Below are 22,633 nucleotides of genomic sequence, written 5' to 3'. Positions count from 1 at the left end.
CCATCTTGATCTCTACAATAATTTGTGTTGGGAGATGTTCTATTTGTAGAAGCCAGGTTTAAGAATAAAAGTTGGTGAAAATATGTTGTTTTGGGTCTGATCCTGACTGGTGCCAAGAATGGAACTTCTGGCTAACTTTTCTCTTAGATGCCATGTTCAGCAATCTTGGGATTAGGCCCTTAACTAAAACTCCACATTCTATGCAGCAAACTGGACAGAGATTCTGTAGCAGAATCTTTAGATTCTCATAGACACAAACTTTAAGTCCAGAAGGGACCACTGTGATCATCTAGTCTGACTTTCTGAACATCATATGTCACAGAACCTCACCCACCCACTCCTGTAATAGACCCCTAACCTCTGGCTGAGTTACTGAAGTCCTCAAATCATGGTCTAAAGACTTCAAGTTACAAAGAATTCACCATTTACACTAGTTTAAACCGGCAAGTGACCCATGCGGCAGAAGAAGGTGAAATCTTGCCCAGGGTTTATGCCAATCTGACTTGGGGGAAAATTCCTTCCCAACCCCAAATATGGCGATCAGTTACACCCTGAACATACTGGCAAGACCCAGCAGGCAGACACCTGGGAAGGAATTTTCAGTAGTAACTCAGAGCCCTTGCCATCCAGTGTCCCATCTCTGGCCAGTGGGGGTATTTGCAACTCGCCGTGCAGATGGGCCACATGCCACTGTAGACAGTCTCACCGTACCATCTCCTCCAGAAACTATCAAGCTCAGTCTTGAAGCCAGTTAGGTGTTTTGCCCTCAACACGGCTTCTTTAAAATACAGCCAGCTCTCCTGGAGATGTCTCCTGTGAGGTAATATCTTTTATTGGACCAACTTCTGTTGGTGAGAGAGACAAGCTTTGGAGCTTACACAGAGCTCTTCTTCAGGTCTAGGAAATGTACTCAGAGTGTCACAGACAAATACAAGGTGGATCCGATTGTTTAGTATAAGTAGTTGATACACATTTCAAGGGACCATTAGGTGAAGTGGCCCACGAACACCTCCCCAGTCATAGTGGGGAAAGGAGAAATAAAAATAATGGAGGGGTAGAGTGTTGTAGATTGTGATAAATCCAGTATCTCTGTTCAGTCCATGATTTTCAGTGTCTAGCAAAGTTATGAATTTAAGCTCCCAGGCTCATCTTTTGAAAGCGTTGTGCAGGTTTCCTTTGAGGATGGGGACTGAGAGGTCAGATATAGAGTGATCACTTTGTGAAAAGTGTTCACCCAGAGGTGAGCAGGTGATTTTGTCTTTTATCCATTTTCCTGTGTGAGCTCAGTCAAGAATATAGTGATTGTCTGGCTTCACCCACATAGTTGTCATAGGGGCATTTAGTGCACTGGATAAGGTACATCACATGTTGTGATAGGCGTGTGTAGGACCCAGGGATCTTGAAAGGTCTGTTGTCGGGACTGTTGATCATCATAGCAGTGGAGCTATGTCTACAGGTTTTACATCTGTTGTTCTTCCAGGGTCTGGTGCCATTTTGGTGTGTCCTGGTCTGTCGGGAGCTTGCTTCTGATGATGAGCTTGGAGATGTTGGGGCTTGGTTGAAGGCCATTTACTCCTCTGAAAAAAGTTAATCACACGTAAATGTAAGCATACAGGCTTTTATTTGAGCTTGCAATGCAGGTATTGATGTAATAAATGAAAATCAGAAACACATAAAAATATATAGGAAACTATTTGGGGATGGAATGAACGGAAGGACTCTTGTGCATTGACACAAAATACAGCAATACATACAAGAGCGAAAGTACAGTGTGATTTCTCCTATTAACAAACATTTCATAGGTAATACTGAAACACCAACTTAGTTTTTATTCTTTATACTGTAATAGTTCTTACTGACTCCAACCAGGGTTGGGCCTACACTGCAGTAGACACTACACAAATACCCGTTATACTGGCCAGTCTGGCTTGTTTGGTAGGCTGGTTTCATTTGAACAACATGCATTTTAGCTTAGCCAAATGCAAGATTGTACATCTAGAAAGAAAGAAGCAGGTTACATTTATAAGATGGGGTATTAGGGGCTTATTCCTTCACCCGCTTACTTCCCTGGTCCTTCTCGCATGAACAGAGAGCAACAATACCCGAAGTCCAAAGGTGCAAACAATTCGATGGTTATTGGGGTGGACTTCCAGCAAGCATGATTCCAGTTTCCTTCCTTAGTGTCCCCTTTCCCAGCTCTGACACCACAGAGCCTTACCTGTGTCCCTGTTCCCGTTCCCCCCCTTAGCAACACATAATTCCAATTTCCCCACCCCCATTCCCTGTTCCCATCCCCCCTTACTTCCTGATTGACTGCAGACTATATAGTAAAACTTGAGTTCTGCTTAGCTATACCTTAACCAATCATTTTACTGAAATTTAACTAACCAATCCTAACATATTGTAACATGATTATGTAACCAATTATATCTCACCACCTTTATTAGTTTACACCCAGCAAAATTAATTACACAGCAGACAGAGACAATCACAGAACCAGACGGAGATTATACAGACAAACAATAGGGAAATGGGGACTACAGTGATAGAACAACAAAGAAATGAGGATTTCACATCCCAGCTATTGATAAGTGAGTTCTTGCCAGACAGGATGCTATCAAACTAAGTTTCCTTTTACATCTTCTAGGCACTTCCCTTTCTCTGGAGGTGATAGGCATTATCAGGACAGGATTGTATTCCTAACAGTCCAATAGCATCTTATTTCAATGTGACTAGTTTGGAATGTGAGGATGTGACCATTCGCTTCCCAGCTTATGGCTGCCTCTACTGCTTAGCCAGAGATTTTAGGCTAAGAACAGGGCTTCAGACTGTCACAGTAAGAGAAGGCCCTTACACCAGCAGACAGTGATTTTGATTCTTTCTTTTATACCTCTATAACTAGCTAAGTGATAAGAATACACCTAAATTAGAGTATAGGCCTTTACAGACAGGCCTAAATATCTATATCCTAACATGGGGGAATGTATCCTGGCAAGCAGTGACTGTGAAAAGTACTCGCGATCATGGCAGATAACTAATTAAACATGAGCTCCCAATGGGGTGCTGTGGCTAAGAGAAGAGGGTGAAAGTGACCCTTGGATGTATAAGTGGGGAAATATCAGGGCTGCGGTGTTAGCTCAGCATGCTGCATTAGTGACTATTATGTCCACTTTGGATGTCAAGAGGTTGACAAACTCTAAAGTGTTCAGAAAAGTCTGATTTGAGGTCTGGAAAACATGCCTTATAATGAGAGATTAAAAAAGCTTAATCTGTTTAGTTTATCCAAGAGAAGGTTAGCAGGTGGCTTGATCCTGGACTACAGGTACCTACGTGGGGAAGAGAGTTCTGGTAGCAGACAGCTCTTTAACCACCAGAAAAAGACAGCCATTGACAACTTCCCTAGGGAACCGTGGCAGAGGCTTGGTCACTTGCGGTCTTTAAATCAAGACTGGACAGCTTTCTACAAGAGATGCTCTAGCTGAAACGGAAAGTTATGGATGTGATGCGGAAATTATTGGATGAGATTCTTCAGCCTGTGCTCTAGAGGAGGTCAGGCTAGAGGATTCTACTGGTCCCTTCTGGTCTTAAAATATATGAACATGTGAACGTAAAATAAAAGACAGCCTCTGCCCTAAAGAGATTACAGTCTAAATTAAGGTGGACAGGATCGCAGCCCCTGACTGTTGGGATGAGTAGGGGCTAGCACTGAACTACTGCACCTAGGAGCAACTTGCCAGAAAGAGGGCAGGGATGGTGGGAAGTAGATGGAGCCATGACTCCATGCCTACACCCAGTGTGTAAGCCAGTGGTCACCTTGCAGGGGTTATGGTGGTGAAGGGTGTCACCTACAGTGCTCCCCAGCAGCAGAGCTGGGGCACTGTGACCATGCACTTTCCCTTAATATAGCTCCATACTAGTAGCATGATCTATCTCTATCAAAATAAAGCAAACGAATGAATATCTGGTATACGAGTACTTGGGGCCTGAGTCTGCTCTCACTTACACTGGGGTAACTCAGTTGAAACCATGGCAGTAACTGCAGATAGACAAGGGGATAAGTCAAAGCTAAATCTGCCTGATAGATTCCCAGTTGGAGGTTGGTGCTGATTTTTTTAAAAGCAGATATCAACTCTCCACACAGAGGTGATCTTTTCTTTTTTTAACTTTTTTTCCTCATCCCTCTGTCTCATCTTAGACTTTGAAGAATGACCCCCAGAGAGCGCATCCATCATCATCACCCAAAGAAGAGAACTTAATAATTGACTTTGTAATAGAAACACAGTCCCACAGTCATCTCCATGACAGTGTATTAAACTAAGTTCCCTTGATCTACAATACCAAACTACACAGAGAATGTTAGTCACAAACTATCTATAATTGCCCGGCGTCAAGTCAGCAGCTGAAGGGAATGATTGTAATTTAGCCCATTGGTGTCTGAACTCAGCAACTTCAGCACAAGCATTTACCACTTGAGCTAAAAGACTAAGCCTCAAAGAGGAGAGTATTAGCAGACTCATACACCTTCTGACGACTAGAGGAGGACAAAGACCCATGTTTTCCCAGCATGGGTTACACCCACACAGGACTTATCACTGTATTGATTCAGAGATAGGCAGATGCTATGCAAGCATTCCTTCAAATCGTAAAGCAAATTCATCTCTGCTGTGTTATGGTCCATGAATATTCTGTTGGGATTCCCTCTGAGACCTTTTTCCTTTCGGTTTCCCAAGAACTCAGTTCAACTCCAGCCTTAATCACTCAGGTATCTTTATTTGGCATACAGCAATGCCATGCTGTGTTGATCAGACTCAAACACAGGAGGGATGGATGTAGGGCATATCACAGCTCCAAAGTTACAAAGAAACCCTCTCCCTTTATATATATGACACATCTCATTGAATTTACTATACATGGCATCACATCTTTTTGGCTTGGCTTGGTTACTATGCAGGAACCAATCTCTGTGCAGCATGTGTTGTCCACGCACTGTCCATGATTGGACTTCCTCTTTACCTCATCTTTACACATTTTCGTGTCCCTTGTTAGATAGTACACAGTAAATAGTTCCCTGGGTGTTCTCCCTCTTATCTTAGTTGGCTCATACAGTCTGTCTTCTTAGCCAACTACCTATTTACTTATCGTATTTAAAACAAACATTCTGTTTTCAACCTATTAATTTATTTCCTTCCCTAATCCTATCTTCCAAAAATGAGGCCTCAGCTAAATATTCTAGTGAAAGAGTTTACCGACAGGAATGTTCACCAAAGGGGCACGTTTTAAGATAATATTGCAGAATAGTCATGGAAAGCAAATTTCAAATGAATAATGATAAATATTTGTGCTGCAAATCCAATTCCAAGAGTTACACACACCCAGACAGGGGCCAGAGAGGTACCATGTGCCCTGTTTATCCAGTCAAAACAATTCCAGTTTGGACTACGGAACGCCTGCAACCTCTTGCCCAGAATCAGATGATGAGGAATTATTCACAGAAACTATCTGGCAAATATTTTTGAGAAATCACAATCCACCTGTGAGCAACGTGCAAACAGGAAGAGAGGAGAAAATTGGCCAGTAGTTTATTTGGTATGAATTTGTGATGGGGGGCCTGTCCCGCACTGGCCATGAGAGCCCGGGTGTGTACTTGGTGCGGTTTACCCCTGTCCCTGACGCCTGCCCCTTTTGCGGCGTGAGGGAGACCCTGGTGCACGTATACCTGGAGTGCGCCTGATTGCAGCCACTGTTCTGGCTGCTCCTGACCATCCTTTTACTTTTCTGGTTGCACTTTTCCCCTCACCTTTTCATATACTCACACCCTATCCGTGGCCCCACAAAGTTGTAGGACCTCCTTGTCATCCTCCTCCTAGCACTGGCCAAAGTAGCCATCTATAAGACTAGGGAGAGGAGGTTGGCTGAGGGGGTTTCCCTGTGACTGTGGGGCCTATTTCCAGTCCTGCCTTCGCTCACATATCCGGTCAGAGTTCCTCTGGACAGCGTCCGCTGGCTCCCTTGACACCTTTGAGGAGCAGTGGGTGCTGTCCGGGGTTCTCTGCTCGGTGTCCCCTTCAGGTTCCCTTTGTTTGACCCTTTGACCTTCACCCTTTGACCTGTTACATTTTTGGTTGTCCCCCATAATTAATTGAGTTCCTGGACCTTGTGGATCCTCCCCTAAGGCTGGAGGAGGGTGCTTTAGTACTTCCCAGAACCCAATAGGACTGGCTCTCAGAGAGTTAAAACCAGCCTAAGGAGGCTGAGCGCAGGCAGCCAAAGGAATGGCTGCAGGGGAAACAGCTAATTAGGGCTGCAGCTGCAGACAATTAGGGCGGCAACTGGACCAGCCAATCAGGGCCCAGCTGGCCCATATAAAAGGAAGCTGCAGACCAGCGCAAGGGAGTCTGCTACAGGGAGCCCTAGGGAGAAGACTGGCTTCCTAGAGGGTTACAGAGAGACCAGCACCTGGGGAAGGGCAGGTGCTAGCAGGAGCTGGGGGAGAAGGGAGAGCTCCTGCCCAGTTGCCAGGATTTACAGGCTCGAGGCCCTGGGAAGAGGGCAAAGGAGCTGGAGCCAGAGGCAGGAGCAGAAGGAACGGAGGCTGCGGGGAAGTGGCCCAGGGAATAGAGACAGTGAGCTGGAAGGAAGAGGCAACAGGAAGATGCTGTTTGCAGGGTCCCTGGGCTGAGGCCCCGAGTAGTGGGTAGACCTGCTCTCCCTCCCAACCTGCTCTCCCCGCTGAAGGAGTGGCCCATCTGCCAAGCCACTGCCAGGAGAGGCTGGACTCTTGTTGGAAGGGTCCCCGGGGAGTGAAGAAACCAGATGGTGACCCGGCTGGAGGGTTGTGCCACAAAGCAGAAGCTGAGAGAAAGGAGCAGTAACGGGTCTACAGGCCCAAGCAAGGATGGGAGAGCCACCACCACCTGAGGGTGCACCTGCTGGGACTGAGCTAATTCCCAAAATGCCCAACAGGAGGTGCAAGTGTGGTGAGTGACCCCCTGACAAAATTATTCACCCAGCTCTAATGATGAAATGGACTGCAACTGGCAAAGAAAAAGTTAACTAAGGGGGGAAAAAAGTTATACAGCCCAAACCTTAGGATCTGACCCACTGCCTATAGACTCAGTGGAAAAACTCCCCTTTGACTTCAATTGGAAGCAGACATTTTTCACAAACAAATTCAGTTGGAAGCCCAATTCTCTCACTCCACGAGCTGCTGCTACTTCTTTGTGACTTAGCCCTCAAGCCAGGTCACCAAATGATTTCCCCGTCCTGGGTTGGAAAGTCTCTTACGACAAACAGGTTCAGGCAGTCTTCCTATTCACTGCCTCATAGTGCCACCCTGTCAGTGGCTGGCAGGGGAACCTGGGCCTGCCCTCTGCTCCAGGTTCTGGCTCAGGGACTCTCCTGCCAACAGTCAAGGTCTGTTCCCCCTTAGACCTTATTGCCTTTCCCTGAGCCTTGTCCTACCTTCCCCCAGCTCTGGGTTTTCCAGCCTGAAAAATCCTCCCTTCTCCCCGGGAGTGACTACAGACTTTCCTTTCTGTTACCAATTTCCTGCCTTTATCAGCCCAGCCCAGCTTGTTCCTCCTCAGCAGGGCTTCCTCATTCCATCAGGGGATTGATTAGCCACCTGATTCCTCTGAGCTGTGGCCTGTTGTGTTAATTAGCCCCCTTCTCCGTCTGCATTAACCCTTTCAGGGCAAGTGTGGAGGTGAACACCCCAGACCTACTAAACAACGAGTAAAGGGGGAAGATGTCCACATACATTTGAAAAGTGTTAACATTCAGGACAGAGGGGGAATTATTTTGGGTGGGTCAAAGAGAATGTAGGGCTTGATGCAAAGCTCATGGAAGACAATAGACATGTGCTTTGGATAAGACCCTTACTGTCATTACTTATTGATCATGTGTATGCTGGTAGTGCCTAAGGACCAACCAAGAATGTGCTAGCAGTAGACAGTCCCATTCCCAAGGAGTTTACAATCTAAATAGACTAGAGAGACACAGGGTTGGGGAAGGGGTAGAACACACAGGTAGAGTGAACAAGGTGATGGCAGCAAACCTCATAGTAATGCAACAGTTATTTTCTTAGGTGGATTTAGTTAGGAGGGAATCAGCTAAATGGAAAGAAAAGGGAAAGGTAGGGGAGGAGGAGGAGGACAGGATGGGGAAGAGAAGGTCAGGGGGCAGGTGTGGAGTAAAGCTAAGATGAAGGTGGGATTCTCTATAACTTGACGTCATTAAATCATGATTTGAGGACTTCAGTAGCTCAGCCAGAGGCTAGGGGTCTATTACAGGAGTGGGTGGCTGAGGTTCTGTGGCCTGCCATGTGCAAGAGGTCAGACCAGGTGATCATGATGGTCCCTTCTGGCCTTAAAGTCTGAGTCTGTGACTGTGTAAGAGAGGGAGGGAGATGGTTGGAGCAAGCAGCCAATCGGCACAGGGCAGAGAAAGTCACAACATTCTAGAGGTTTGACTAGAACATTCAAGAGCGGAAAAGGTCCTTGGTTCTGCCCCAACCAACTGGGGTCTTTCCCTGGCTCTTCTCGGCAGTTCTCCCCCACGGCCATATGGTGAGGGGGTGGACAGGCACCAGATAGGTCCTGCTGCCCCCAGATTGTGACTGTGTGTGTGTGTGTGGGGGGGTCTCTCCTGCATAGGGTGACCAGACGTCCCGGTTTTAAAGGGACAGTCCCGTATTTAAGCCCCCCTGCAGGTGTACCGACTCTTTCTTTAAAAACGGACAAATTGTCCTATATTTTCTGTCTCCCTCCCACCACCCCCCCCATCAATACTGGCGGGTCCTGCTGCTAGCTGGATCCCTGCTCGCCAGCCGCTTGCCCACCAGTGGTGAGTGGGGGGGGTCCAGTGGCTGACGATGAGGTTGGTGTGCAAGGGCAAAGTTGCAGTATGTGGGGCTGGCCACTCCCCCTGCCAGTTCGTCAGCGCAGCCCCCACCATCCCGTTTCCGGCCGGCACTGGCTGCGCGCTGCAGTGGCTGGTGAATGTAGGCAGGTGCCAGGCAGCGGCCACTTACGTGTCACCTCTGCTGCCCACCCATTGGCCCTTTATGTGCTCCCCCTCTCGATGTCCTCTCTCTGCTTTGTCCCTTGGCCTCTCTCAGCCCCGCTGCTCCTTCATATCCCCCCAGCAGGGTGCATCCCGCTCCCAGCGCTGTGTGGCGAACCAGCCCCTGGTTGGAGCGCTCAGCTCACCAGCATTCTGGCAGACAGGCTCCCTCCCTCCCTCCCTCCTTTCTTCCTTCCCCCATTGCTTCTGGCTGGGCCGGTGCCCTGGGAAACCCCAAGAGCCTCCGGCCCGGGGCGCTGGCCAGGAGGAGCCGAGCCCTGCATATGCCAAAGCCCTGCACAGCGCTGGCAAGGGGCAGCCTCTCCGCCCCTCAGCTAAACTCTGGAGTGTCGGGTGGGGGAAGCAATTTCCAGCCTGTTCACGCCCTGAACCTGCAGGCTCCACAGCAGGCCCCAGGGCAGGGGTTTAGCACCCTCTTCACCCATGCCTCTCCCCTGCCCCGGGTCCTGCTCCCAGGGAGCATGGGGATGCTCCATCCCCTAGGCACACTCCTCTGCTGAGCCACCTCTCTGGCCAGGTTTCCTGAAGCCCCTGAAGTCAGGTTCCCTGGGCCCTGGTGCACAATGCATTCTTAGGGCTTAACCCCTTCCTGCCTGCTCTGTAGCCGGGGATAGGAGGCGGCTGGGTTATGTCGGTGGCCATCCTGGAGGTGTTAGCTGCCTTTCAACACTGTGTGGGCAGGAAGTGACAAGCTGCTTCCAGCCACACAGCGGTGTGTGTGGGGGGAAGAGATGAGCTCTGCAAGGACACAGGGCAGGTCATCCCTTCCCCTCCTCTTCCTCCCCTGCAGCTGGAAGCAGCTCCCTTCCCTCCTGCACAGTGCTGAAAGGCTGCTGCTGGGCACATTCTGGTGTGAACCCTGCAGAAATCTGGGGAGGGTGGGCATGTGACTCTGCATGCCCCCAGCCCATGTGTTGCCCATGTGTTGTCTCCCGTGGTACCAGGAGAGGCGGGTCTATTCCAGGGGGCCCAGCCAGGCATGGAGGGCAGAGAGCACTGGGCAGGGAGGGTCAGGTTGGTTGGTCATGGTGAGAGAGGTGTACGGGAGTGTATGTGTGTCAACCCTCCCCATGTGAACCTTAAAGATAAGAAGGTAAATAAAAAGAAACCAACTACACAGTATTTCTTTTTAGCAGGGGCTTGATCAACTTGATGTTACTTTGAACGTCTACACAATTGATTGCCATTGAACTCGCCTGAATATGAGTAATTTTACCAGGTGTCCCCTATTCAGTATAGAGAAATATGGTCACCCTACATAAGAGCACTGCCCTATCTCAAAAAGAAAAGGAGTACTTGTGGCACCTTAGAGGCTAACAAATTTATTTGAGCATAAGCTTTTGTGAGCTACAGCTCACTTTATTGGATGCGTGCAGTGGATGTGGATTTTCCACTGCATGCATCTGATGAAGTGAGCTGTAGCTCACGAAAGCTTATGCTCAAATAAATTTGCTAGTCTCTAAGGTGCCACAAGTACTCCTTTTCTTTTTGCAGATACAGACTAACACGGCTGCGACTCTGAAACCTGTCCTATCTCAGTGGAGTATTGGGAGGATAAACATGTTAAAGACATGAGAGGCACTCAGCTACTGTGGTAACGGGGACCAGATAAATACGTTCGAATGATTGGGCGGGCAAACATTTGCAACAACTAAAACCCTTAAATTTACTTCCGTTTTGTACCTTTAATGAAAAGACTGTGCCATTTTGCCTAACGTCCACCCTCACACAATGTACAGTTAAGCAGCTCCTCCTCAAATGAGTCGTTCTTTCTTGAGGAATAAATTTGAAGCAAGGCAGTAAAGAACAAGGATGCCCCGAACCATAGAGAAGCAAGGCACACATTGTTTCTGTATGAAGTTGACTAGGAAAAGGCTTCCACTGCAAAAAGCAGTAAACAAATGCAGCCATGAAGTAAACCCACTGATCGCAACCTTTTCTCACACTGATGTCATCTTGGTGTAACTCTCTAGACTCACTCGTGTCGCTCCTGGTTTCCCCCAGCATCGGGGGACTGGCGATTGAGGCACAATGTTTGTTTGTGACTGACTCATCTTTTCCACTCTGGAGGGAAATCAAACAGATCATCTTTATTACTGTATCTGGGTGGTTTTTTTGTTTTTTTTTAAAAATTAAATACTCCCTTAGCTTCACCGACACATATTAAACCCTGGTTTTTCACCCCAAATCACAAGCTCACAGTTATTTTGTATTAGAAATAGACTAAAAATATTCAGCTTTGAAAGACTACTTTGGGGTCTGGGGGAAGTGGGGAAGGGCAATATGAACCGTTGGTAGTGGTACAGACCTTGAATTTACCAGACAACGGCACATTTCGGTAACCTATTAGTCATGTGAATTTTTTGGCTGAATAAAAATGATGTGTTTTCCTACAGTATTGTTTTGTGCTAGACTGTTTCTTGGTGTATTCTGGAGCAACTGATGGCCCCAGCAGTTTAGGCACGTTCATCAGGATTGGCTCACACACAACCCTGGATAGAAAGTGCCATCAACTTTAATAAAGAGGGAAAAATGATTCTGTGAAGAAAGCCCCCAATCCTACAACACTGAAGCATCAACAGAGCTTTACTCATGTGAGCATGCTGAAGGGTGAGGGTGGAATTCAGACGCAGACTGATCTAGTGGATAGGGTTCTGGGTTGGGAGTGGGCTTCTATTCCCTTGACCTGTTGCATGATCTTGTTTCTCAAGTTGCCTTATTTCTCTGCGCTTCTGCTTCTCCTCACACTAGATTGTAAGTGCCTCTTCCTATGTGTTTTCCCAGTGCCTGGAACAAATGGGCCTCAGTCTCAGTTGAGGCATGTTGGAATTACTGTAGTAATAAATGGCACAACACCCTTGGTTTTATTATAGCTTTGCTAAGCACAGAGCAACCAGCATGGCTTTGCCAAGGTCACATATCATTCAGCAGCAGAACTAGGACTAGCTGTCTCCTATTCTTCTTAGATTCTAATGCCAGAAGGAACCATTGTGAGCATCTAGTCTGACCTCCTCTATAACACAGGCCAGAGAACTCCCCCAAAATAATTCCTCCAGCAGATCTTTTTTTTAAAAAAAATCCAGCATTGATTTAAAAATGGTCAGTGATGGAGAATCCACCACAGTGCTTGGTAAATTGTTCCAATAGTTATTTTCCCTCACTGTGAAAAAATGTTACACCTTATTGCCAGTCTGAGTTTGTCTAGTTCCAACTTCCAGCCATTGTACCATGTTCTACCTTCCTGCTAGATTGAAGAGCCCATTGTTAAATATTTGCTCCCCATGTAGATGCTTATAGACTGTGATCAAGCCACCCCTTAACCATCTCTTTGTTAAGCCAAATAGACCATGCACTTTGAGTCTCTCTATAAGGCATGTTTTCTTGGATCTTCTGCTCTTGTCACTAGATAACACTGCTATTCTTGTACACAAGACATATTGGATAGAAAAAGAACAGTGTGTTCATTACAGTACATTGGGTTGCAATTAATACTCAGGGTATTCGTTTTAATTATTTTATACGTATAAGCCATTTTCACTATATTTGAAATATAATACATGTTGGTGATTTAAAGGAAATTGCACAAGCTCAGCAATCATTTTCCACAGTTAGGGTGTTGGTTTTGGTTTTTAAATCTGAAAATTCCTGTTGACTTCAATAGGTTTTGGATCAGACCTCAAGCAATTTGAATCCGATCTACCCAGAGCTAGCCTCTCTCTCCATATGTATGATGATGACACTAGCATCAGAGGTCCGCTGAATTGCTCAAGTGAAGGTCCCTGGCTTTGAAATTTGCTTCCCCCTTAGTTCTCAAGAGCCTGTATTTTAGGATCTAAAAGATCTACTGCAGGTCCTGCCTGTTATTCTAGGCTTTCGCTAGAGTGGGAAGGGGATGTCTAGGGGCAGGTTGTAGTGGTTGGAAATGTGGTTGATAGAGCTGGTCAAAAAATGTTGCCCATTTTTCACAAAAACTTTTCAAAACTTCTTATCAACATCATGGAATTTTTGAAAAATTTCAACCATCCCTTCTATAAAGTGATATTAAAATAGTAAAAGGTTTTCACAAACAGTGTGCAATAGTTTTGCAAAAGCATTGAAATTTCAGAAATGTAGCCAGCGCCTGCGGTTGAGAGTTTCGATCTCACAAATGAGAATACCTTGTTCTTATTCAGCATTTTTTGTCAGTAGACCTCAAAGTGCATCACAAAGGAGGTCAGTAGTATCATACCTATTTCACAGATGGGGAAACTGTGGCACATAACTAAGAAGTTCATTGGCAGCAGGCCAGGCATGGAATCTACGTCTCCAGAACCTTAGGCTAGTAGCTGAGCCACTAAACTATACTACTTCCTCCCAGAAGGGTACCTTTTTTCCTGTAATTATATAAAGCTGTGCAAGTTGTTTGTTGTGTGGGGCCTGAGCAGAGAGCAGGGATATATATCTATGATCTCTCGGCCTATTGAAATGTACAGGTTTGAGGTCCGAATCTCAGCTGCTGTAAATCAGCGTTGCTCCATTGAAGTTAGAGTGACTCCAATTTGGACCAGCTGAGAATCTGGCCTAGTGTTTTTTATTTTTGTACAGTAGCCAGAGCAGTGGCTGGTCATTTTATAAATAAAGAACAATGAACATAAATTAAATACACAATACACCTCAATGGGTAGTGTGGTGTTTCAGCCTACATTAATGTCAATGGAAATTATGCGTATGAGTAAGTAGGTGACCACGGTGGAGAAAATCCAGAGTGTTAAAAGCCATCTAAAAATTCAGACATACAAGACAATAAAGTGTTAAATAAAAGCTGGCATTTGAAAGAGCTGGAGTGTTAATTTTACAATGGGAAGAACTTTTAAGATGCGATTTTCAAAAGGCTTGACTTCAAGAGGAGCAGAGTTAGGCCAGTGCTGAACTATATAAACTGTGTTTCGATACTGGCCACTAAAGTTCTTCCCCTGGTGGTATAAGAAAGGCTCTTCTTTTGATCTAAATAGCACAGGGGTGTGTCTGGTTTCAGAGTAGCAGCCGTGTTAGTCTGTATTCGCAAAAAGAAAAGGAGGACTTGTGGCACCTTAGAGACTAACAAATGTATTTGAGCATAAGCTTTTGTGAGCTACAGCTCACTTCATTGGGTGCATTTAGTGGAAAATACAGTGGGCAGATTTATATACACAGAGAACATGAAACAATGGGTTTTACCATACACATTGTAAGGAGAGTGATCACTTAAGGTGAGCTATTACCTGTTTCATAAAGGTGGGCAACGGAGAGGAAACAGCAAAATGAAATAGACATTCTTGCCATCCCTGAGGTCATATTGAAGTTATCTGCATAAATGAGACATTGAAATCTTAAGGCAATATTCAGCTGATCTCAAAGCAGCCAAGGTTGAATATGTCTGCACACATTGTCATTATTCTTCTGAGAATCACAAAGTTCAAAAACTGGAAAGAAACAGCAGTGGAAAGAAACCGGAGTAATACTCTTAGGTAGGGTGACCAGATGTCCCAATTTTATAGGGACACTCCTGATTTTGGGGGCTTTTTCTTATATAGGCACTTATTACCCTCCACCCTCGTCCCGATTTTTTATACTTGCTATCTGGTCACCCTACTCTTAGGCCCAGATTGCCAAAAGTAACTTGCAATTTGGAGTTTGCCTCCATTTGGTCACTGCCCACCTGGAGACACCTTAAAGGGGACAAGATTTGTACAAAAGGCCGAGCCCTCACACTCTGAAAATCAAGCTCCTTCAAGGAGCTTTTGGCACCCAAAAATAAGGCCCCAGAATCACTAGTAACTTTGAAATTCTTGGCCTTAGGGCTTGTCTGCATGGGGAAATTGACCTCCATAGCTATTCCAGACTTTCACATGTAGACAAGACCTTAATGCTAGAGTGACATCCTTTTTAAGGAGGCAGGGTTGGAGCAGTGGCCTGTGACTCAAGAGCTATAGGTTCTAGTCCCAGTTTAGCCACTTGCCTGCTGGATGACCTTAGGCAAGTCATTTTCCCCTCTCTGTGCCTCAGTTTCCCAATTTTAAAAGGGGGCTGACCTCCTTTGTAAAATGCTTTGAGATCTACTGATGAAAAATGCTATTTGAAAGTGAAGCATTATTATCTGTAGAGAATTGAGTGATTGTAAGGTGCCAGGCTGACAAACTTAGAGCGTAAGTCCTTTTTTTTCACAGAAGATCCATTGGCCTTGTGAGCTTTCCTTATATACTGTCTTTCAAACTCCACCTGCACAGAGAGGAATCCAGTATCCATGGCCCATTCAGTCCTGGGCCTCTCTGCTGACATTGGCACTTAGTGTAAATCCTGGTGGTGAATTTTTGCTGTGGACACGCCTACTGTAGAAACTGATCATGCAGTCTGATCATGCAGATCATTTCACAGAAGATACCAAACAGTCTGCAGATGCCAGTGGGTCATTATTTTGCCAGCATTGAGCCAATAACCTGGAGGCAAAAGGGTTTTAATCCCACTACCACCTCCTTGAAACATCCTGTCCCAGATCTCTCCCCCATTCCCACGGACACTTTGGTCTAAAGCCTAAATGCCTGATTTGCAAAGTCATCATTTTGCCTTTACCGAACCGTTATTGGCTGTCACCTTAATTCTCTACAGCGGCGAGGAATCACATAGCCCATAATGACATTATACTGTAGAAGGGAGTATGATTCTGTACTATATCAGGTCAAACTGGTCAGGGAGAAGCCATGCTTTGTGTTCAGGTACAGCAGAGAGAATGCAAAGATCGTGAGCGTGGCTTTGATCTGTCCAGGCACAGTCTTTCATCCAACTATCTAAGCAGGATGTGAAGCCATTTGCAGTGAGTTACAAAGGTGTCGGCAGGCCTCGATTTCTTCCCCCCCCCCACCCCATGCTACTGAGGGTGACGTGTTGGAGTCACTGTTGAAAAGGCTAGAATAATGACTGTGGATTTTTTTAGAGGCAAGGGAAGGAGCTGGTCTGAACTTTGGTGTGAGATCCCATGTGAGTCTATCTATATATCGATATGGCTCTCATCACTAGAGTGTCTGAAGTGCTTCACAGTCATTAGTGGACTTATCCTCTTTAATATCCCTGTGAAATAGAGACGTATTATGCCCATTTTACAGAGGGGGCACTAAGGTGTAGGGTAGGTTAAGTGACTTATCCTAGGTCCCACAGTAGGTCAGTGGCAAAGCCAGAAAAAAACCCACGCAGGTCTCCCAAGTCACAGGCCTGTGCCCTACCCACTGGACCATCCTTCCTACTAAATGATCTTCAAAGGATTTTAAAAGAGAGAGCCCAAAGGTGGCTGCAGATGGGAAAAAGATCTAGAAAGCTGGAAGCCTGGAGCAGAGAGCTTGATTGTGCCTTGTAGATAAAGCCCAGCGTGAGGGCGGTGTGACTCTACCTGCCCACTGCTACACCCCTTTACGGAGTGCAGCTTGCTGGGCCCCGGGAGCCAGCCAGTTCAGCAGGTTGGGGCTGACACAGGGGGCCCACCTCTGCCTCTTGTCTGCAGAATCGTGCACCCCCCAGGAAATAGCAATGGGACAGCCCTTGCACTCCTTCAAGTGCAATGACTGCAAATCCACTTGGCCCTTGTTCAGGCCACTCAAGCGAAGTCTCCGGACGCCCTCCCCCTGTCCTGTGCACCTGCACCAGAGCTCACCAGAATCTAGCAATGAGTCAGCACGGGCTTGATAGCCAGATGTGGAGCTGATAACACAGATGGTGAGGCAAACAGAATGGGGGAGAAGAAGAAGGCAGAGACAGAACTCTGTAGACTGAGCTAGAAAGAGGTGCCGATCTGGGCTCAGAACAAAGGTGCCCTTCAGAAGAGAGCCTGGTACTGAGGGCCCAATTTTGATCTCACGTACGTGAGAGACAATCAGTGCCACCCATGGAGTGACACCAGTGTGAAACCAGAGCGAGAGCAGAATCCGGCTCTTAGGTAGAAGATCCCAGGGCATTCTGGGTAATCTTCCTTGGCAAAAACAATGTCTGAGGTAAAACTTGGAAACTTTCTAAACATCAAATATTTTGATTATGATCAATCTTGTTGGGGGAGATCAAACTACTTCAGAGTGGGGAGAGCAGGGGGAATCTGGGGACATCGTCCTTCAGGTACTTGCCAATTGGTGTGGCCTTGTACACTGCACAATGGGAAAGCATTTGTCCTCAGGGTGTCAGCTGTGGCAGTGACAATGGATCAGTGGCCGGGGAAGTGAATGAATTTCCTTGTAGGGGCAAGGGAAGATTTGGTGGCACTGCCCGTAGTGCCAGGGAGTGGGACGAATATGTCCCCATCTCCCTTTCGGCCTGACACTAATAACCAAGGGCACATTGCCTAGAAAAACGATGAGCCTGGCGTTTGAAAACTGGGGAGTTCCATTAAATTGCAGGGGTACGGAGAGGGATTTGGTAGAGGGATGTACTCTGGGTCACCTTAAACTGCTGCCCTGGGGATGAATTCTTCAGTCACGTCCAGGGCTCCTAGAGCACAAGGACAGGGGCTCTTGTTGAGCATTTTTATCCATCTGAAAAAATAAGGGCAATCGTATTGTCTTTTCCTTCTAGGAACAACACAGATCATGAAGCACAAAGGGCAGCTGACACAAGAGCTGCAAGGTTTACACCCTGCAGTTACTGTGGGTGCTTTGATGCCTGTTTCCTGTGTCGAGTGAAAAAAAAAAAAGACTGTATCCGTACATTTTTTTGATTTCCTTTTAAACTGCGTTTGATGTTCCGCTTGCCCTTGAGGCAGAAGGTGGGCCCCTTTGCTCCTCCTGGCCCCCTTCTACCCTGAACGATGGGGAAGGCCCCAAAAGGAGGCCACTGGAGCCGCTGTGCAGAGCTCATTTAGGCCCCGATGCTTCAAGGAACAACATGCAGGTGTCTCTGTGAGCGCAAGATACCCAACTGGAGACTCCGGGGGGGGGGGGGCTCTGCACCCTAACCCTCCCTCTTTGCAGGATCAGGGCCCTACGGCAAAGCCTGACTGGCTGCAAGATCACAACCTGGATTGGAGGGAGACCTTTGCTCTAGTTTATTTACTCATGGCTTTGTGTGTAAATTTTGGAGAGGTAGGGGGAGAGGCTGAAGCCCCCTCCCCCTCTGGTAAGCAGAGGAAGAAGATGTTGTCTCTTGTGGTTAGAAAACCAGACACGTGTCAAACATTTGTACTCAAGTCCTTAAGAAAAATATCACGTGAGCTTCAATATAGCTTGTGGCAAAGCCCCAGTCAGCTGGGCCTGCCAGCGAGTTATTTGGAGTGGAAAGAAATGGAGTCAAAGGCAGCTACATGGCTTATAAGTGGCAGCAGACGGGATGGTGCAGTAGTTCTCAACGGTTTTGCATTGTGGGACTCTCTTCCCAGCCAGCAATATGGGATGGATGTAGTATTTACCTCCCCTGATCCCTACTCATGACCCCCCTGGTGCAGAACAGCAAGCTGTGGCCCGTGTGCAGAGTAACCCCCTGAAAAACAAGTTTTTGCGAATTTTCTGCCATAAACGGTTGCTGTTTCTTTATAAAAGCAGATCACATCCTACTTCTCTGATCATCACTCCAGGGGGGTTAAATTCACCCTCACTGAGAACCAAGAGCGGGCAAACGGGCTTTGTGCAGATAGTCAGCAGATTGTGAGGCAATCTCTCTGCAGACATTAGTCCAGCCTCGGGGCTGGAAGAGCAACCGGAGCCTTGCCCCAGATCACAACACTGGCATCTATGTAAGTGGACAGCTAGGGCCGTGCCCCTGGTCTGCCTTCGGTACATCAGTTTAATCCAAACCAGCACACAGCCCTCGCCTTGCAGCAGACGGGGGATGCCGTGGCCTCTGTTTGGCTGCTCAGCCCACATCCTACCAAGGTTGGGCTAGCATAAGCCTTAAATGGCAAAGAGGCTCTTACTTGTATTACAGCAGCACCTATCGGCTCCATCATCAGGGCCCTGTTGTGTTAGGCACACCTAGGGCATGGCTACCTGGCACATTCAGCCCGGGTCTGTGGGATCTGGGGTTATGGACCCAGTGTTTCCAAGCCTGTGCTTGAGTGTCCTCCCTGCACGGTAAACTTGGGTTTAGAATTGCTGGATCTGGATCTCACAGCCACACTAATATGTCCATTCTGCACTATGCAGACCTTGGGATCTGTGGCTTGAGCTGCGTCCACACAGCAAAATGACAGGGCTAGGACCCAAATCACAGCATGACCTGAGTCTTGAGTGCTTGCTGACCTGAGTCAGACTTTGGCCTGGTCTACACTGGGGGGGGGGGGGGTGAGCTAAGTCAGTCTAAGTTACGCGACTTCAGCTACAAAAATAGAGTTGCTGAAGTCGACGTACTTAGAGCTACTTACTGCGGTGTCTTCACTGCGGTAAGTCAACTGCTGACGTTCCCCGATCGACTCCACCTGTGCCTCTCTCTCCGGTAGAGAACTGGAGTCGACAGGAGAGCGCTCGATTTATCGCATCTTCACTAGACGCGATAAATCGACCTGTGCTGGATCAATCGCTCTGGAGGTAAGTGTAGACATGCCCTTTGTGTGTGGACAGAAAGACGCTCATACCTAAGTCGGAGCCTGGGCTTAGTGTGCTAGACATACCCTTAGTGAGAGACAGTCCTTGCCCAAAGGAATGTATAACTAGACAAAACAGACAAGAAGTGGGAGGGCAAGAAAGGAAGACAAAGAGCTGAAGTGACTCACCTGAAGTCACATAACAGGTCAGCAGCAGAGCAGGGAACAGAACGTGGGCCTACAGAAGCCCAGGCTAATGGAGTAGCCACTAGACCATACAGCCTACCTCTTGTCCCCTGCTGATGAATTTCACTGTATGTGTATTTGATCGTATTTCTCACAGCTGCTCAAAATGTTCACTACTTTCCTTCCCCTTGCCTCCATGTTTTGAACAGCTACGATACCCCTTGCAACGTCTAATTCACCACCATTTTAACAAAGCTTTTCATAAAGATTTCAATAGAAATTAAAAAAAAAAAAGAACAACGGATGTTTTTTCACTTACCTTTACTAGTACCATTTGGGCCAGAATGTGAAAACACAGTATGCTCTGTTTAAATGGGCGTAAGCTATGCCGTTTAATCCTCAGACCAAAAAAAAAAAAAAAAAGCTCAACGTATTTTTATAGCACATCACTATTCATCAAAACACTCCCTTTCCCGATCTCTACTAATTCGTTTTAGTGGAAGGTTACCCTGGATAGGATTTCCACACACCACACCCCCCCCCGCATGCCTTGCTGGGGCTGATCATTAAACAGGGTGGAGCCAAATGACTTTAACCCTAGAGTAGCCCAGTATTACTGGCAGTTGCAGCTCTTCCTTTTCGTGCTGGTAAATACTGGTCGTGTGTGGACAGAATACTTTCTCTCTCTGATTGGTAAGGCGATGGCAAATCAACTTCTATTAAGAATATTTCTCAAGTCTGAGGATGCTTCTTTCTGCTCCACATGTACTAAGTAGCACATGTTTTAAGACCATCACTGAGTGAAATGTTGACCTTTTTTGCATTTGGACAGTTATGGACTCTTCAAAAATGACGAGTTGAGTCACTTTGCAACTGCCTCACCCCACCCCACCCCACCCTCCCTGTGGAAACAATTTAAAGAACGAATTAGGCTTTGAAGTCATCTGACTGGCTCTGTATCAGCTTCACTCTGAGCTGTGATTGTTAGCAGGATGGCGTGATGCAAGACCTTTGCTGTAAATTAGGTTGGAAAACTTGAGAAGGTAGAATAGGAAGCTTCTGTGTTTGACCAGCATAGGGTGGTACGGTGTGCTTTTCTGAAGTGTGGCCAGTTCCCAATGCTTCTTGTGCAGCTGCTCACTTGTAAAATGTCATATAAAATTGCATGCCCTCTGGATGACACAGGTCAGAGAATTTCACCTAGTAATTGCCACACTAAGCTCAATAACTTATGGGTGAACCGGAGCATTTCCAGTTAAGAAAGCTTGAATCTCCCATGACTATTATTCCTTTGGAATCATATTAGATTATACTAGGTTTGCTTGGTATATATTTTTTGTTTTGCTTATCAGAAGCTAGTAAATGAAGTACAGGTATGGCCCAATTCTTTCCTATTACAGCTTGGAAGAATTTCTAGTAACACTTGAAGGAAGTAGTGTAGGTAGGATATGCATCTTAACTAAACTAATGGGATCAGGAAGAGACAGAGAGAGGTCATGGTCTCTTTAAGGGTCTAGCATTGAGGTTAGGGGGAGTGGATTAAACGTTGTCAGTGTAAAGCAAGTGAAATCTGTCCCTCCCAGATATTTAAAGCCTTTAGAAACCAGTTAATTTGACTCTGCTTTCCTAATTTTCTGCCAAAAGCGTTTCTTCAGTTTTGGACATGTTTACCTAGAAACGCCGTATTCCTCTAATACCATCTAGTGCTGTCACTTTTACTCAGACATACCAGATTATCATCTGCAAAAACTGGGATCTGGTATTCCTTCGTATTTCTCACAATGCCATGCACCTCTTTTGCTGCAAGGATTGCAACTGCTAGTGTGCCTATAGATAAGGCCAACAGGAATGGGAACAATGGGCTTCATCTCCTAATGTAAAGGTTCTGTTTGCCATTCACGCTGTCATGGTGAATTCTTAAACTAGTATTTGTCTGTATAATCAGAGAGTAGAGGAGCCCTAGTCATGGAGCAGCACCCCACTGTGCTAGGTGCTGTACAAACTCAGAAGGTGATTGTGAGTTCTTTGGGGCCAGGAGTCTTAGTGGTGGTTGTTTAACACCTTTAACACAATGGGGGCACTAACCCCTTTCTGGGAATTTAGAAACTACAGTAATAGGAAAAATAAATAATACCAGAATAGTTTGATAGATGTCAGTCAAAGTGAAATTTCCCAACTGTTGCAACAAAGCAATTCCTTGACATGCCATCTTTGGGTCTGTAATCCATCTATAATATATCTTTGGGTCTGTAGTCCAAGGGTGGTGGACATTTGAGTGCTGGAGCAAGTGCCTTAAAATGAGTCTTCCCAGAGCTGATCTGCAGTGTGGTGTGCCCCGGTCTGTGTGTGTGTTAGAGGAGGTTTTAAGAGCCTGGTTCAACAAGGCAGGTTAAAGGGGGCCCATGCTGGCAGAATAAGTAGACTCAGTGGTACCTCAGCACATCAGGTGACTTCCCAAGGGGTCCAACCCGTCACACTCCTATTAAACTAAAGAGAAACCTCTGCTAGCTATGGCAATATTAGGATTATTTCTTGCTTTAAAAATCTATGAACACAGAGGGGGTAAACTGAGGCACAGCGACTGATGTGACTTCCACAAGGTCACACAGTGTGCCACTGCCTGAACTGGGAATAGATCCCAGAAGCCTGAAAGAATCAATTATTTCTAAACAGCTGTTTTGTTAAGATGACTCACAACCCCTTCTGGTTAAGCATCAGGACTCAAAGGAGTTAGTCATTTACAGAAGATAATAGCAAACTTAAGAAAAAGCCCTAAAGGCCACAGAGGCTGTTTAGAGATGATCAAGAAGAAAATTGACTTTGAATAAAAAAACATAGGAAACTCATTAACCAAGA

The 22,633-nt window shown here is 46.4% G+C and overlaps 1 long non-coding RNA gene across 1 annotated transcript; it reads right to left on the bottom strand.

Moving 5' to 3' along the window:
* Window positions 1-296: 296 nt before the first annotated feature.
* Window positions 297-20,179, bottom strand: LOC311525742. Its single transcript, XR_014712853.1, has 3 exons — window positions 20,097-20,179; window positions 14,325-14,408; window positions 297-1,577 (listed from the first exon to the last, which is right to left on the bottom strand). It is a non-coding gene; the product is annotated as an uncharacterized lncRNA (long non-coding RNA).
* Between the last annotated feature and the right edge of the window lie 2,454 nt (window positions 20,180-22,633).

The sequence above is a fragment of the Lepidochelys olivacea genome (genome assembly GCF_965140295.1).
Source record: "Lepidochelys olivacea isolate rLepOli2 genome assembly, chromosome: 1".
Classification (NCBI taxonomy): domain Eukaryota; kingdom Metazoa; phylum Chordata; order Testudines; family Cheloniidae; genus Lepidochelys; species Lepidochelys olivacea.
This window is presented reverse-complemented; position numbering and strand designations above follow the sequence as displayed.